The sequence below is a fragment of the Harpegnathos saltator genome, unplaced genomic scaffold (genome assembly GCF_003227715.2).
Source record: "Harpegnathos saltator strain DR-91 unplaced genomic scaffold, Hsal_v8.6 scaffold258, whole genome shotgun sequence".
Lineage (NCBI taxonomy): Eukaryota > Metazoa > Arthropoda > Insecta > Hymenoptera > Formicidae > Harpegnathos > Harpegnathos saltator.
Genome location: NW_020230048.1, coordinates 1 through 15,048, shown reverse-complemented (window position 1 = coordinate 15,048; position 15,048 = coordinate 1). Strand labels below are relative to the sequence as shown.

Here is a 15,048-nt window from a genome sequence, read left to right as displayed (position 1 = left end):
ACTATCCTAAAACTATGTTTGTATGTGTAAAGAATATTTGTTAACTTACAAGATATTGTAATAAAAGCAAGGAAGTTTTATTTTGTACTTCTAAGACCAAGACTTATTAACGGCTAAAGATATATTCGAATTGATCTTGCCTTAATTGGTCGGATCAGTGATCAGTCTTGCCTTAACTTCCAAGCCTCATAACTCGGAAAGTATTCAATGAAATGTAACTTTGTTAGAGTGTCTTGGAAAGATAAGCTACAAGAATATGTAATAAAAAATTGTAGTTTCTATTTAAAAAAACATTAATGACCTTGGCCTGATTTTGACAAGGTCACTCAAGGTCAAATTCACATTTCTGTCATATGTCGTCCTTCAAGCCATGCAACTTTCGTTCGACAAATTTTTTAATAAAATCATCGATAGAGGACCATATCACTTTAGTTAGAAAAGTCTGGAAACGGTCAAATCTCGAAAACGAAACATTTTTAGGAAAAATGTTTCCAACTAAAGTTGTAGGGTTTTAAAAGTTCTATTGAATGATCATATCCGTTTGACCTTGAGTAGAGGAGTCAAGGCGAGGTCAATGCGAACATGATTTTTTTGAATAGAACATCCAATTTTTTATCACACAATGTTAAAGATGACAACGAGCCGTTTCCAAAACATTACTTGATGACCCATTTTTGTTGAGAATTGTCTGAGTTATGAGTTTTAGAATTTACGGTGCCGCCAGCATTAGTATTATTCAGGACGTACCGCGTGGAGGTTGCATGGTCGGACTTTACACCCCCCTGTGTGTGTGTGTGTGTGTCAATGATATCTAATTTGACTTTAAAAAACTATATCGAACTAAAACTTGATTAATACATACATGACAGCATTTCTATTACAATAAAATGTTCTTGTAAATTCTTTTTATACATATACGGTACAATGTTTTATTTAAGTTTACATAGTATTATAATAAATAAATTATAAACCTTCATTATAGAATATATTATAATAAAAATAAAGTCAAATTAGATATCATTGACATTTCGTCAATTATAATAAGAATAACATCTTTGAATAAAAAAATATCAAAATATGTAGAATATATTCACATTCGACATCTATATTCTATAGTGAAGGTTTATAATTTAATATAATACTATATAAACTTAAATAGAACATTACACCATATATGTATAGAGAGAATTTATAAGTATATTTGATTATAATAAAAATGCTGTCATGTATGTATTAAACAAGTTTTAGTTCGATATAGTTTTTGGTGCAGCCGCACCAAGATTATTTGTATTAAATATTTTTTATTGCATTGTTATAATAATTAATTTGTTACAATAACAAGTAAAATAACCATATTACTCAGTGTTCTAATTAAGAATGATAAATTTTACTTGTAAGCTAGGTTTTCTTGAATATTTGAATATTTTGAATAACATAACCTTTAAAAAGATATTTTTTTTTAAATATTGGACACTATTAACAAACGTGTTAAATTTTTATAACACGATATAATTTTTACTTTTAAAAGTTTATGTACATATATTATAATATATATCTTAAAAAAGAAAATAATTTGAATTAGAGATTTCTAAAAATATTAAGTTAAGTATACAATAATCATATATATGTATGTTAGGTTTCTAAGTTGGCGCTACTGTTCTAATATATCACTTCTTTTGCACAGTAGAATAGTGTTGCAGAGTTTTATTATAGTTTTAAGTTTTACTTGTACCCAGGTAGCCAAACCTGTTGTGTATGTGTGTTGTGTATTGCATACAAATTATATTGCAAGTGTTGTTGCAATGTTATACCACAATATTATTGCAATGTTTCATTGCAATATTGTTGCAAGCGGACATCTTACCTTTGTTGCAAGCTGCAGCTACATTTAGCAATATTTTTTGCAATGTTGCAAAACAACATTGCTACAATGTTACTACAACGGTGCTATGCTATGGTCTTCTACAGAGCATGATTGCCGCACGAAAATGATTGCCGCACGATAAACGGGAAGCACACACTTTTGCATAACGCATTATGCAAGATGGATAAGTGAATATAACCAATCAGAGTTCTTTGTTTGCATTGTGGAAAGGACCACTTATTTGCTTATGCGTCACGCATAATACAATAACCAATAATTTTCATTAAGGCTTTTGGGTAGTCACTGCAGCCATATTGGATTATGACGTCAGAAGCGCGGAAATGCATGTCAAAAATTCTTGCGATTTACAGCCAAATAAAGAAATATATTATTAAAATGACGCTTGCAATCTGCTCTATATACTTGCAAAATGCTCCGCACGGTCCTCTTTTGCCGAAATAAGTATTATATAACCGCAAAATAAATGCTACAAAATCGACTGATTTCCTGTCAAAATCAGTCGATTTTATAACATTTATTTAACGGTTATATAATACTTATTTCGGCAAAAGAGGACCGTGCGGAGCATTTTGCAAGTATATAGAGCAGATTGCAAGCGTCATTTTAATAATATATTTCTTTATTTGGCTGTAAATCGCAAGAATTTTTGACATGCATTTCCGCGCTTCTGACGTCATAATCCAATATGGCTGCAGTGACTACCCAAAAGCCTTAATGAAAATTATTGGTTATTGTATTATGCGTGACGCATAAGCAAATAAATGGTCCTTTCCACAATGCAAACAAAGAACTCTGATTGGTTATATTCACTTATCCATCTTGCATAATGCGTTATGCAAAAGTGTGTGCTTCCCGTTTATCGTGCGGCAATCATTTTCGTGCGGCAATCATGCTCTGTAGAAGACCATAGCATAGCACCGTTGTAGTAACATTGTAGCAACGTTGTTTTGCAACATTGCAAAAAACATTGCTAAATGTAGCTGCAGCTTGCAACAAAGGTAAGATGTCCGGTTGCAACAATATTGCAATGAAACATTGCAATAATATTGTGGTATAACATTGCAACAACACTTTCAATATAATTTGTATGCAATAATGCTTTATATACATGCACACACACACGCGCGCGCACACACGTGCACACACACACACACATACGCGCGCGCATAAACACAGGGATCAGATTCCTGCCACGTTCACGTCGTTGACCCCGGGTAACGTTAAGAGCAGGCTAGCCAGTGATGAATTGCGAGCACACAACCATCATTCAGTTACACGCGTGACCATCTACTCAAATACACACACACACACACACAAAAGATATTTGACAGTATCCTCATCACAGATGTTTAACGTTTAAAGACATCCCTTAGACTTGTAATCATAATTGAGACTTATTTCCAAAACTGTCTTGAGTATATCCTCAGATGTTCTGTAACCAATAAAATAGTCCGCATTTCATCGGATAAATTTAAGATGATCTTAGAAATAAATGTTAATTATGAGTCTTACAATTCCTGCTACCTGGAAAAAATTACTTTAAAAAGATGAATTATAATTATACAAATATTGATTTTATTTGTTCATTATTATTATTATTTGTTTATTATTATTGCTATCTTATTTGATTATAATATATATTATTATTTTTTATAATCTCAAGTTATAATATATATATATATATAACGTAGTTGTAGTAATACAAAAATACAGTTGCAACTATATCTATAATTAATATAAAAACATAGGCTCTCAATTAACATTATAACATAAAATATTTTTTATATTAAAGATTAATTAATCTGAACACTGAGAATTCTGTAGCTGCGAACTGTAGTTGAGAAATGTAGCTGACGACTTTACTGAAACAATGAAACAAATTACATTTCAGTTTTATGTATATACTATATTTCATATGCTTATGTTTTTTAAGAAATTAAAAGAAAAGTATGCATTTACTTAATTTTAAGAGAAATGCAGTTACATATAAAACTAACCTTTGTTGAACTTTGCCGTCATTTTTCGTTTTCAGCTCTGTGTTTCGCGTGTCGGAACCAATCTTTGCATTTAATTTCAAAATTCTTTTCTGTAACATTAGGGAATGTCTTCCTGACAACTTCTGCAACAGTTTCAGTTAATGTTTAATTTTCTATTATTTATATTATATTCATATTATTAAATAATTCTTAATATTTTCGCGGTATCATAAAATTTGTTGTGCTAGAATAACAATATTAAATTTGTCAAAAAATGAAATTAATTACTAATATATTAATTGAATAACTATTTATGTAGAAGTTTCGTCACCCATAGGTATTTTAATATTCAAAAATTAATATCTCTCTTTATTATAAAATCTTTATACTTACTAAACATTAATTTCATTATTTCGAAATTATGAAGTTTCCGTTTTCCTTTACCTCCTACCTAACTGTACATACTAGCTACTTCATTCGTAAAAACATAAAGAAGCATCCTTTTTGACATTTCTTCATAGCTAGTCCCACCAATCATTGCTAATATGTTAAACTGAAATATTTTCGTATTACTTGAGGAACATACATAAAAGGAATGTATATACAGGATGTCTGTACCAAAACTGATATATAGCTAGAATAAGTCGGGATTAATAATAGAAATGATGGTTTTTTTATCACCACGTGAAATTTTAAGATATTAACAACGAAAATTTTTTCGTGCGGCTAGTCTCCTATACTCATGTTACAGCGCGTACTATTTGTAGTATTTGTTCCATTACAGCGCGTGCGCTAATTAGTTAGTAGGCTGGCTCAGTAGAAATTTTTCGCCGTTAATGTTTCAAAATTTAACGTGGTTGAAAAAAAGCACCAATTCTATTACTAACCCCGATTTATTTTAACTATATATTAGCTTTGGTACAAATGCTGTCAGATATTCTGTATGTTACTATATTTTACATAACTCACCATATGCTCTTTTATTCCTACTCCGTTTGAAGTAAGAATGCGTTCTAGTGACTCGACTTCTTCTATAGTTTTCAGAGGGAAGGATAACTCACTTAATTCATCAGTTGGTGTAGAATTATGACGTTCTTGTGCCTCATTTGAGAAACATTTATTATTTATATGTTGATATTGTTCAGTTAGACAATTAATGTCAAATTTTATTTCTATCAACATTCTCTCAATACGTTGAAAATAATCTAGTGACATAAATATATGTAATATATAAGAAAATAAATTAATATATATTATAAAAATGCAATTTTTTAAATATTCCCTTTCAGATAGCATAAATTTCCAAAGGACATTTTAAAGATGTCTAAAGGACATTTTCCATCTTAAGAATACTAAGACTCTTTGGAGACTTATGCTGTCTGATGGCTTCTCAATTGAGACATTTTATCTAATTTTAATCTATTATTAAGTTATTTTCTTCTTACTTTTAATTGCAATGTATTCTTTATTTTTCAATTCCACATAATCTTCTCGCATGATGGCAGAACTTTCTGCAGGAATAATACGATTGCTGGCAATATTATTCATTATTGTTCGATTACATGTATCGATATCATCGTGTTTTGCTTGTTTTGCAAACATTGATTTATGAGAAGTCGAAGCATTTAGTGATGATCGATTATTTGACATATAGTGTTTACTATGTTCTTTTTGGTACCTGAATCTACATGTTCGGTATCTGAAAAAGTCGACCACTCTACTTTAATGTAGATCATATATAATAAAAAACAATATTAACTATTTCCATTTTGATGACACATATCCCAAAAAGAATTTAAAGAACTGTATTTTGGAACGAATCAATGTATTTTAGTGATCTCTGTTATAGTATTTAGGAAGACAATTTTTTTAGTTGGAACGTATGTCTGTTGCAAAAAAAAAGGAATAGTTCATATAAAAAAAAAATTTGTAATGTAGTATAAAAAGTACATTGCTTCTTCGATACTTTGTATATGATAAATATCTATTTAATTAAAAAGTTAAATGTACATACATCTAATATTAAGATACTATGTATTTATCGTTTGATCGCTAATAACAAACCTGAATTAGAATTGTAAAATTAAAAGCAGCGAATACAGTATAGCAGTCAATAAATATTTAAGTTTAGTAAATTTGAACCAATCGTTTCGAAAATTAATACGTATAACTTTTTGATTGCTGATAACAAATTTGAAATTCAAATTGCAAAATTTAAAATAGCGGATATATAACTATAAAATTTAGGATCAAAATTTAATAATTAGAAACAAATGGCAAATTAAATATTTTAAGATATTCTGAGATAATTAAGCATCCCAATTTTACCGGTATAATCCGAATTTTTCACTCGTCCTCGATTTTTTTTAATGCTATTCGGGACAATTCGCTCTGGATTCGATGGATTTATTCCGATTTTAAGAAATTTTTTTAAGGAGGGAGAGACTGATGAGAGAGAGAGGGAGAGATCGGTAAGAAATCAGAGAAAAGACTAAAATGGCGCACACATTGCATATCTTTATGTTTTGTTCTAATATCTACAAATATTTAATGGTCTTATACTTGTACGCATATCTGAAAACACGTGTAATAAAATTAATTTTAATATTACTTACTCCTATAAACCTTAGACGCTTTTGGATATGATGGTAAACGAGTTTGACAATTGTTTTCATGATCATCATCATCATCATCATCATCATCGTTAATATCATCATCGGAACTAATCACTTTCCTGGCTTTAATTTTTCTTTGTGCTTTGTCAGTATCCGTAATATCAGAATCTATCTCAGCCTTTTTTAGTTTATTGCGTGCTTCATTGTAAGACTCTAAACGTACAAGATATTTATGTCATAATAATTCTCAACCATTCTTTGCAAATAGAATATAATTATATCTTTATAAACATCTTCTTTAAATAAACAATAATGAATAAAAAAGGTTAACCTTCGTACAACAAGGTGCAAACTGTTATATTTCTCGTAAGGTGGATTGAATGTACTAACAGAAACATTCTATTATCACAATTAGTTAAAAATATCTAAAAATAAACGATATATCGCAAAATATATGAAGTATATAACAAGACCGTTATATGTTACGCTTCATCACATTCCAGAATTATTAGTACAGTCGAAATATGAGTTTAGTCGATTCCAAGTCAACCTTATTAGATGAGTCAAAGAATTCGCGTTACATTCACTTACCATATGTACCAAAAATTCGTTTAATTGGATACAATAACCAATTATCTTGAGGTGTTTGTCGTGTTCTAATCGCTGCATCTATATCTTTATCTGTTTTATAATTTGGATATAAACATTCATTTTTTTCCTTTTGTATCTGGTATCTGTTATCTGGTATCACTTGTAATCCATCTTCAAATTCTATCAAATTAAATTTATTTGTACAAAGAGACATCTTGTAGTTAATATCTTACATCTGAAAGATATATATATTTGCATAACATACTTACTAACAAGATGTATGAAGAACAAAATTACATTTTTTCTGTATGTAACAATGGTAAAAGTATAAATGCAGAATTGCAAATTTCACATATTTCGTCGTAACAAAAGTTATAGGCCAAACTGATAAATATCCATATTCGTTAGATTTATATATTCCCAACAAAGAAGAATTGCACGGTTCCGTATAGAAGTCACTCAAATTAAGGAATTCTCGACCAATAATACAAAGTTTATTAGAGGTCGTTGTAGCAATATTCTTTATTGCTACAATTGAGCCATTATTTAATCCACAACAGTTATTTGGTTTGTGAATAGATAAAGTAAAATCTGCTGTTATAAATATTGAATATTAAGGACTATTTATCCCGGGTAAAATAGGTCCTGCATTGTGTATTCCATATACACCTATTTTTCGACATTCTTCTTTGAATAGTAAACCATGTTTCAATTCTGTTAAACGATTGTGGATTTGTTGCAATGGACGTTCAGCTTTTCTAATAAACCGTTTTACTTTTCTTAAATAATTTTCATATCGAAAAGCGCTGAATGTGTCCAATGTTCCAAATTTTCTAACATCATCATAATAACATAAATTTAATTTGATAGAACATCATCCACTAAATGAATTAACGCATGTACATTGTGAGAGATATGCTGCGGTCCATATAAGATTGTGAATGACCGTACAAAATGTTCTAGTAAAGATTCCGCATAAGAAACGAAAGAAAGCTGTAGAGAACATAGTAGCCGAATGGCCACGTGCAGCGTTAAAAAATTTCTATAAACATCTTTATTTATGTACTTCTTTAAAATAATTGGACCCGTATATAAAAGAAATTGTCTCAACTCAGTGGCTTTCCATAAACTTAAGAAATGCAATTCTCGTGGTTTACGAACAAATTCTATAGGTATTGATGTGCGCATTCCAATTAACAACCTTGAAATGTTGTGTATTACTTGTGTTGGCAATCGTACATTTAACGGCCCCGATAACAAAAAGTTCAACATTTTCTTTACTACACCAATGCAAACCAAATGCATATAATCCAACGGGATGTGACTAATTAATCCAAAATTTGGAATATTTATTAATATACTCTGTCCAATATGATGTTCTTTCTGTGATTGCTTAATAAAGCTGTCGTTTGTCCGTTCAGGACAATTTATATTTGGGAAACACATTCTGTGTAGAATGTATTCACCTTCAGTTGTACATTTCGCACAACTAAAGTAACCTGTATGCCCTTTTGTAGCTGTTACAAAAGACTTTGCAGGTGCATCAGCAATTAAAGAATGTATGGATATACATATATGCTTTCCTCCATAATCAAGTCCATCAGTTACAACATTTTTTGCTTCATTCACAAAATCACGCAAAAAATCGTTACAGTCGTCTGGTTTCTTGGGACCAAAATAACATCCAATAATAAAAATGGTACGAAAGTTGGGCGCTATCGAGCCTAAGATAAGCCACAATTGATTAGTAGAAGAGTTTGAGATTGGTAGTCCGTCTATACTAATTTGCACTTTAACGGTATCAACATTATCTGGATCATTTCTTAAAAATTCCATTATTCCTGATATTAAGCCATTATGAAAATACTCTCCTGGAGCAACTTTCCGTATGCTCGTACATCTTGCTGTTTTCAATAACGTTTTACAGTTTTTCGGTAAACAGCTGTCAAAGTTATATTTTCTTAAAATCTGTAATAATGCTGTAATTGCTGTTTGTGATATTTGAAATTGTACTGCCCAGTTTATTAACTCGCCCTTAATTAATTGAATAGAAGACAAATTCGTAAAATCATTATTTTTCTCGTTACAAATGGATGCGATTGGACATGAGTCCTTCAAAGTATTATTACTTTGCTTCAAAATAAAATCACTGTTACAATAAAGATTATATGTAGTATTTTCATTGTAAGTATCAGTGATATTGTCATGGTGTTGCGACAGTTCTTTCCTTGTTGTTACATTTATTGCTTGATCGAAGTTATGATCATTAGTGGCAGTAACATTTGATGTATTACTATCTACTGATAGCTCATTTATGGATTGCTCATCTATACTTTCTATAATTGCAATATTAAGTGCATTACGTTTCAATCGTCTGTAATGTCTTTCTGACATTTACGATAATAATTTTCGTTTTGGCATGGTTGATGGATATCCTAGAAATAATATAACATTTTCTTACTCTACGTTATATTGGTTATTTATCTCTACTTTTTATAAAAAAATTACATTTTCATGATAAATAATGAAGCAATATATACCGACATAATGCAGTTTCGTGATTTCTTCATCTCATTCAATTGCATGCATAGAATCGCAAGTTTTAAAACAAAAAATCGATAAATATGTTTTGAGTTTTAATACAAGTATACTTTTTAGTATCACCCATTTATTAACATTTCTATTTTTACACTAAAACATTTGCGCCTTTGCATTTAATCAAGAGAAAAAGAGAAAATACGAAACTATATTAAATCGATATACAAAATTGCTTTAAGAAAAAATTTATATGGAAAAATATCATATAATAAGAAAAAGTTATATAAGAAAATATATAAGAAAGTATATAAGAAAAAGTCAGTCTGTTTAAGAACAAACTATATAATTTGAAAATTATTGTTTTCTAGAATAACTATTTTATAAATTGTTCTAATTATTTGGTAAACAAAGTTAAATCATATGTCTTTGTTTATTTTAAAGAAACGGCAAAGATAAACATATGATTTAACTGTTTGCTTACCAAACGTCTGGAATTTACTTTTAAAGATATTGATATTAGAAAAGCAAAATAATTCATAAAAATGTATTTCTTTTTAAATTCTATTTAAAAAGTTATATTTACTAGTTAAATAAAGTTAATTTAAGACAAATAGCTTTTAGCATTGTAATAGTACATGAAAAGAAATACATTCGTCTAAAACAGAGGTCAGCAAGCAAATACAACTTTTGATCAACTTTCAGAAAGAACTTTCTCTTTTTGATGTTCCTCTTATCTTCTCGCTGGACGAGCTACCTATAAGTCGCAGGAAAGGAGCTCAATCTTCGAATATCGTGCTATGAAGCCCATAAAAAAGAGAAAAATAAAAGAAAACCTGTGAATTATAGCATGATATATAGAGATCACGCTTTTGAATCTCGAACGATTTGTAGAACGTCGAACAAGACAAGAGGAATATCAGAAAGCGGAACAATGATGGTCATTTTGTAAACGAGACCGTAGCTGATAGCAAGGGAAAAGACATATAACAGACAAAAAATGGAGTATGAGCATCCTTTCTCTCTCCCTCCCTCCCTCCCTCACTCTCTCCTTCTCTCCCCTCCATCTCTCCCACCCTCTCTCTCTCGCTTCCTCCCTCTATCCCTCCCTATCCCCCCTCCCCCCTCTCTCTCTCTCCCTCTCTCTCTCTCACTCTCTCTCTTCATTTACTACGGCCTCGTCGACAATGGCATCAAGTTTAGAAGTCTCTCGAAAATCAACTGAAAATTATATCGTTTACTAACCACTGATCTAAAACTCTCAATAATGAATACAAATACAAAATTTGAAGTAATAAAATATTGCATAAAATAAAAAAAGCAAAGACTTCAGAACTTAGAAAATTAAATAACTAAAATATATCATTAAATTATAAATCTGTAGGAAAACATTCATATATATTCTATTATATATATATAATAGAATATATATGAATATATATAATAATGATATATATATCATTATTATATATACTGAATGTATGAAATATTGAATGTATGGAAAACACAATTAAACCAAGATAATTAAACCAACAAAAAATTAGAAAAATGCTAGTGAAATAATCTATTATTAATTCCAATCATAAAGATAGAAAGATAAAAATGAAAGCATACGAGACAGGTATACAAAACATAAAATAACATTTTTATAATGAAGAATAACATAACATAACATTAATAATATAACATTACAAAAGAATAATATAACATTACAAAAAGACAGCAATATTTAATTATATCAATGCTGCAAATTAACTGCAATTGTATTTCGGGCAAACTATTCCTCTACTACCACTTTAGGCTTGACGACTAACAAGGGACATTCGGCAACGCGGAAATTCAAAAAAATCTGAAACTCTGCATAATTGTAGAACAGATATACCTAATAACAAAACAATTTTTCGTTGGTGCCCAAAAACGGTTTTAAGGGTGGAAACAACCCCTTGAACAAAGTTGATTTTTGTCTTTCTAAGCGAATATTATCGAAACTATTAAAGATATGAAAAAATGTTTTAGACAAAAGTTTTATGGTTTTAAAAGTACTTTATTATGCTATATTTAGATTTTTTAAAAATGTAAAATTGTGTATAAAATACCCCCCCTCCTTCTCTTTTTTCAAATTGTTAAAATCAATTGTCCAACCAAAATAAAGCTTATTTTATGACAAATTCAACCATATATAATAACATTATGTTTGGAAAAGGCAATATTGAAAAAAAAATTAAACATGCTCTTATATGTATGCTACGCGTACCAAACTTAAGGATTCGCTACTTGATGATGGCATTTCTTTCTTCCTCAAATCTTCCTCATAATTGCAAACTGTAAAAGATAAGGAAGGAAGAAAATAGAAAATCTAAAAAAGCAATAAAGTTGATGTTAAGAAGTAAGTAGGAGAAAAATAGCATGATAAGGATACAGTCACTAATATTTAAAAATGTTATAAATTATAAAATTTCACGTAATAGACGTTTATTTTGCCAACATTGCGGCTACCTTTTTCATTAATTTAAACGACGCGTAAATATAAATAAATATGTGTGTGTGTGTATGTGTGTTTTTGTACGTGCGCACGTGTGTGTACATCATGGCAACATGCAAAACACTTGTCACAAGTTTTATGACTGTGCGACCAAAATAGCACTCTTTATCAAGTACAGTGCAATCAAGGTTCATTATATTGACATATGTTATCTTCATTCATTTGCATATAAAAGCTGTCCATTTTGGAATACATTTCAGTGTTATTGAAGCAGTTATTGAAGCAGTACGTATATTATTATTGCTGTGAGAAATGTTTAATTAAAATATCCTTAAGATTTGTATCATAATGTCAGTAATAAATCCAGCTAATGTTATTAATTTGTTAATTGCGACATTTCATTTCACAAATATTGCAATAACTCCTGTTAATCATCAAGAGGTGGAACTCCATGATACAATTACTGATTTAATAAAGAGTGCTATACATCACGATATTACGATCGAACATGAGTGGGGACTTGATTTTGATGATCCATCAGAACCGCATGACGTACAATTTGTAGATGTGTACGATATTGATGCTGAAGAAGATAATTATGGAAATGAAGTTTGCACTGTGGATGATGAAGGTGGAAATGTAAACTTAAATTATAAGAAAAAGGCAATCGAATTTTGGAAGAGTGGAAAGAAAGGACATTTGTCTCTTACTTCTGTACAACATCGTTTTAGAAAAGTAAAGTTTAATTAAAAAATAAGAAGAATAATATATAGTAAAATACTTGAGGCTTTTACGGTGTACAGTGACCGGCAGTGATTCGTTCCGCGACAGAGAGAACTCTATTTCCCCTCTCGCGGAACGCATCATTGTCGGTCATTGTACATACAGCTTTGACTATAAGTATAAAGCATTCCAAAAAATTTATTTAAATTGTGTAACAAAAACATACTATATGAATATATGGAGAACATAATATAGTATACGAGTATATGGAAAAATAATATAATAAAAAAATATAATATAAGAATATGTGGAAAATAATATTTATTTTACAATATTTATTGTAATATAATATAATATTAATATAATATAAATTATAATATAAATATAATATACATAAATATAATATACACATTATATTATAATATATATTAATATAATATTTATTGTAAAGAGATTATATATTTACTATGAGTATATGCATTGATTTCTAGGAAAATACAATGAGTTAGAGATGCTTTATACTTATGACCAAAGCTGTAAATTATATAGTTAGAGTCGCGTTGTTTTTTATTTCAAGTTTTACAATTTGATGTTTCGTGAACATTTAATTCGTATATAACTTCTTTTATTTTTAAATTCGAATTGTTTAATATTGAGATTTGTTTTCTTCTAGGTAAAATCTATTCAACAATTGCACAGATGGCAAGAACATGTAATGCGTGGGGGTTCAAATACAGACAAACTTGTAGTTATTGCTGAATATGTTCTTATAAAATTCCAAGAAGCTGTTAATAGAGGACTTATTATTCATGATATAAATCTGCGAAAATGGGCACTAGAAGCAAAGGAACAAGTGGATTTTTCTTCATTTAAAGCAGGAAATTGGTGGACATGGAATTTTAAAAAGGCACATCGTATTACATCACGTAAAATAACTGCATTTAAAACGCGGTCTTCTCATTTAACTGATCTAACTATACGTCAAAACGCTGAGGAATTTGTAAATACAGTAAAGCCACATATTAATGTAATCGGTGCTGAATCAACTATAATGCGGACGAAAGTGGCTTTAATTTAGAAATACATGCAGGAAGAACATTAGCTAATGTAGGAGTGAAGACAGTTGGAGCTACTATCCAATCTTTATCTGCTATGACTCATAGCTACACCATTATGCCTATTATATCTGCAGATGGACATCTCCTTTCGCCTTTGTATATAGTATTAAAAGAATCTACTGTGTTTTTGGACCACAAGTAGAACAAACTCTTTTTAGACCAGTGAATATTTACATTGCGGCTTCAAAATCAGGGAAATTGACAACTGAACATTTCAAAAATTGGTTCCAAGAAGTGTATCTAACAAACACTGGAGAGAAAAGTATACTACTGCTTGATTCATGGACAGGACATTGCCCGAACCAATTGGAAGAACTTGTACCAAAGACAAACATGTAAATATTCTAACATACCAAAAAAAAAACAGCTTTTATACAGCCATTAGATGTTTTTTCGTTTCAGAATCTGGAAAAATTTTGTTCGAAGCTTTTCTGATAGTGTTATTATAAATAATTATGACATAAATTTACATTTACGTAATAACATAATAAAATTGCAATCTTTAACACACAATCAACTGTCTTCTCCAAGATTTCGAAATTTATTTTAGATATAGCTTGGTATAAAAGTGGTTATTTATCAACACGGCCTGAAAAATTTCATAATCCAATCGATTATTGTTATTTTAAAGAAGAAAAACGTATACCAAAATGTAGCATTTTGGTAAAATGGCTTTTATACGTTGTGCATGGTGCAAGCAATATTTTTTGTTTGAACATTTCTTTGAGCAATATCATTATTGTAATAATTATATAGAATAAATAATATTTTACTGTCCTCAATTCCTGTAAATTTGTATATATTATAATCCATACCAAAATATAAGATATCTTTCACTCGAATATCTATATCGACTACTTATTAATTAAAAAACCTATATACTGAATGAAGCAAAACACATACACACAAATGTACACTGAATAAATTATAAATTATATTTTTCATTATTAAATTCGTGTGTGTTCTCCTTTTTCTTCATATCATTTCATTTCCTTATTTGTTCTTTACAATTGAATTTAAAAGATTATCTATATTAGGGTTATATACACTCTCTCTGCGTCCTCCTTATCATGCTGTTCTTTTTCAACTTACTTCTTAACATCAACTTTATTGCTTTTTTAGG

General features: G+C 29.6%; 1 long non-coding RNA gene across 1 annotated transcript; it reads right to left on the bottom strand.

The window, feature by feature from the left end:
* Positions 1-3,577: 3,577 nt before the first annotated feature.
* LOC112588636 (uncharacterized) lies at positions 3,578-5,442 on the bottom strand. Its single transcript, XR_003112970.1, has 5 exons — positions 5,307-5,442; positions 4,831-5,066; positions 4,255-4,414; positions 3,883-4,004; positions 3,578-3,747 (listed from the first exon to the last, which is right to left on the bottom strand). It is a non-coding gene; the product is annotated as an uncharacterized LOC112588636 (long non-coding RNA).
* Positions 5,443-15,048: the final 9,606 nt, after the last annotated feature.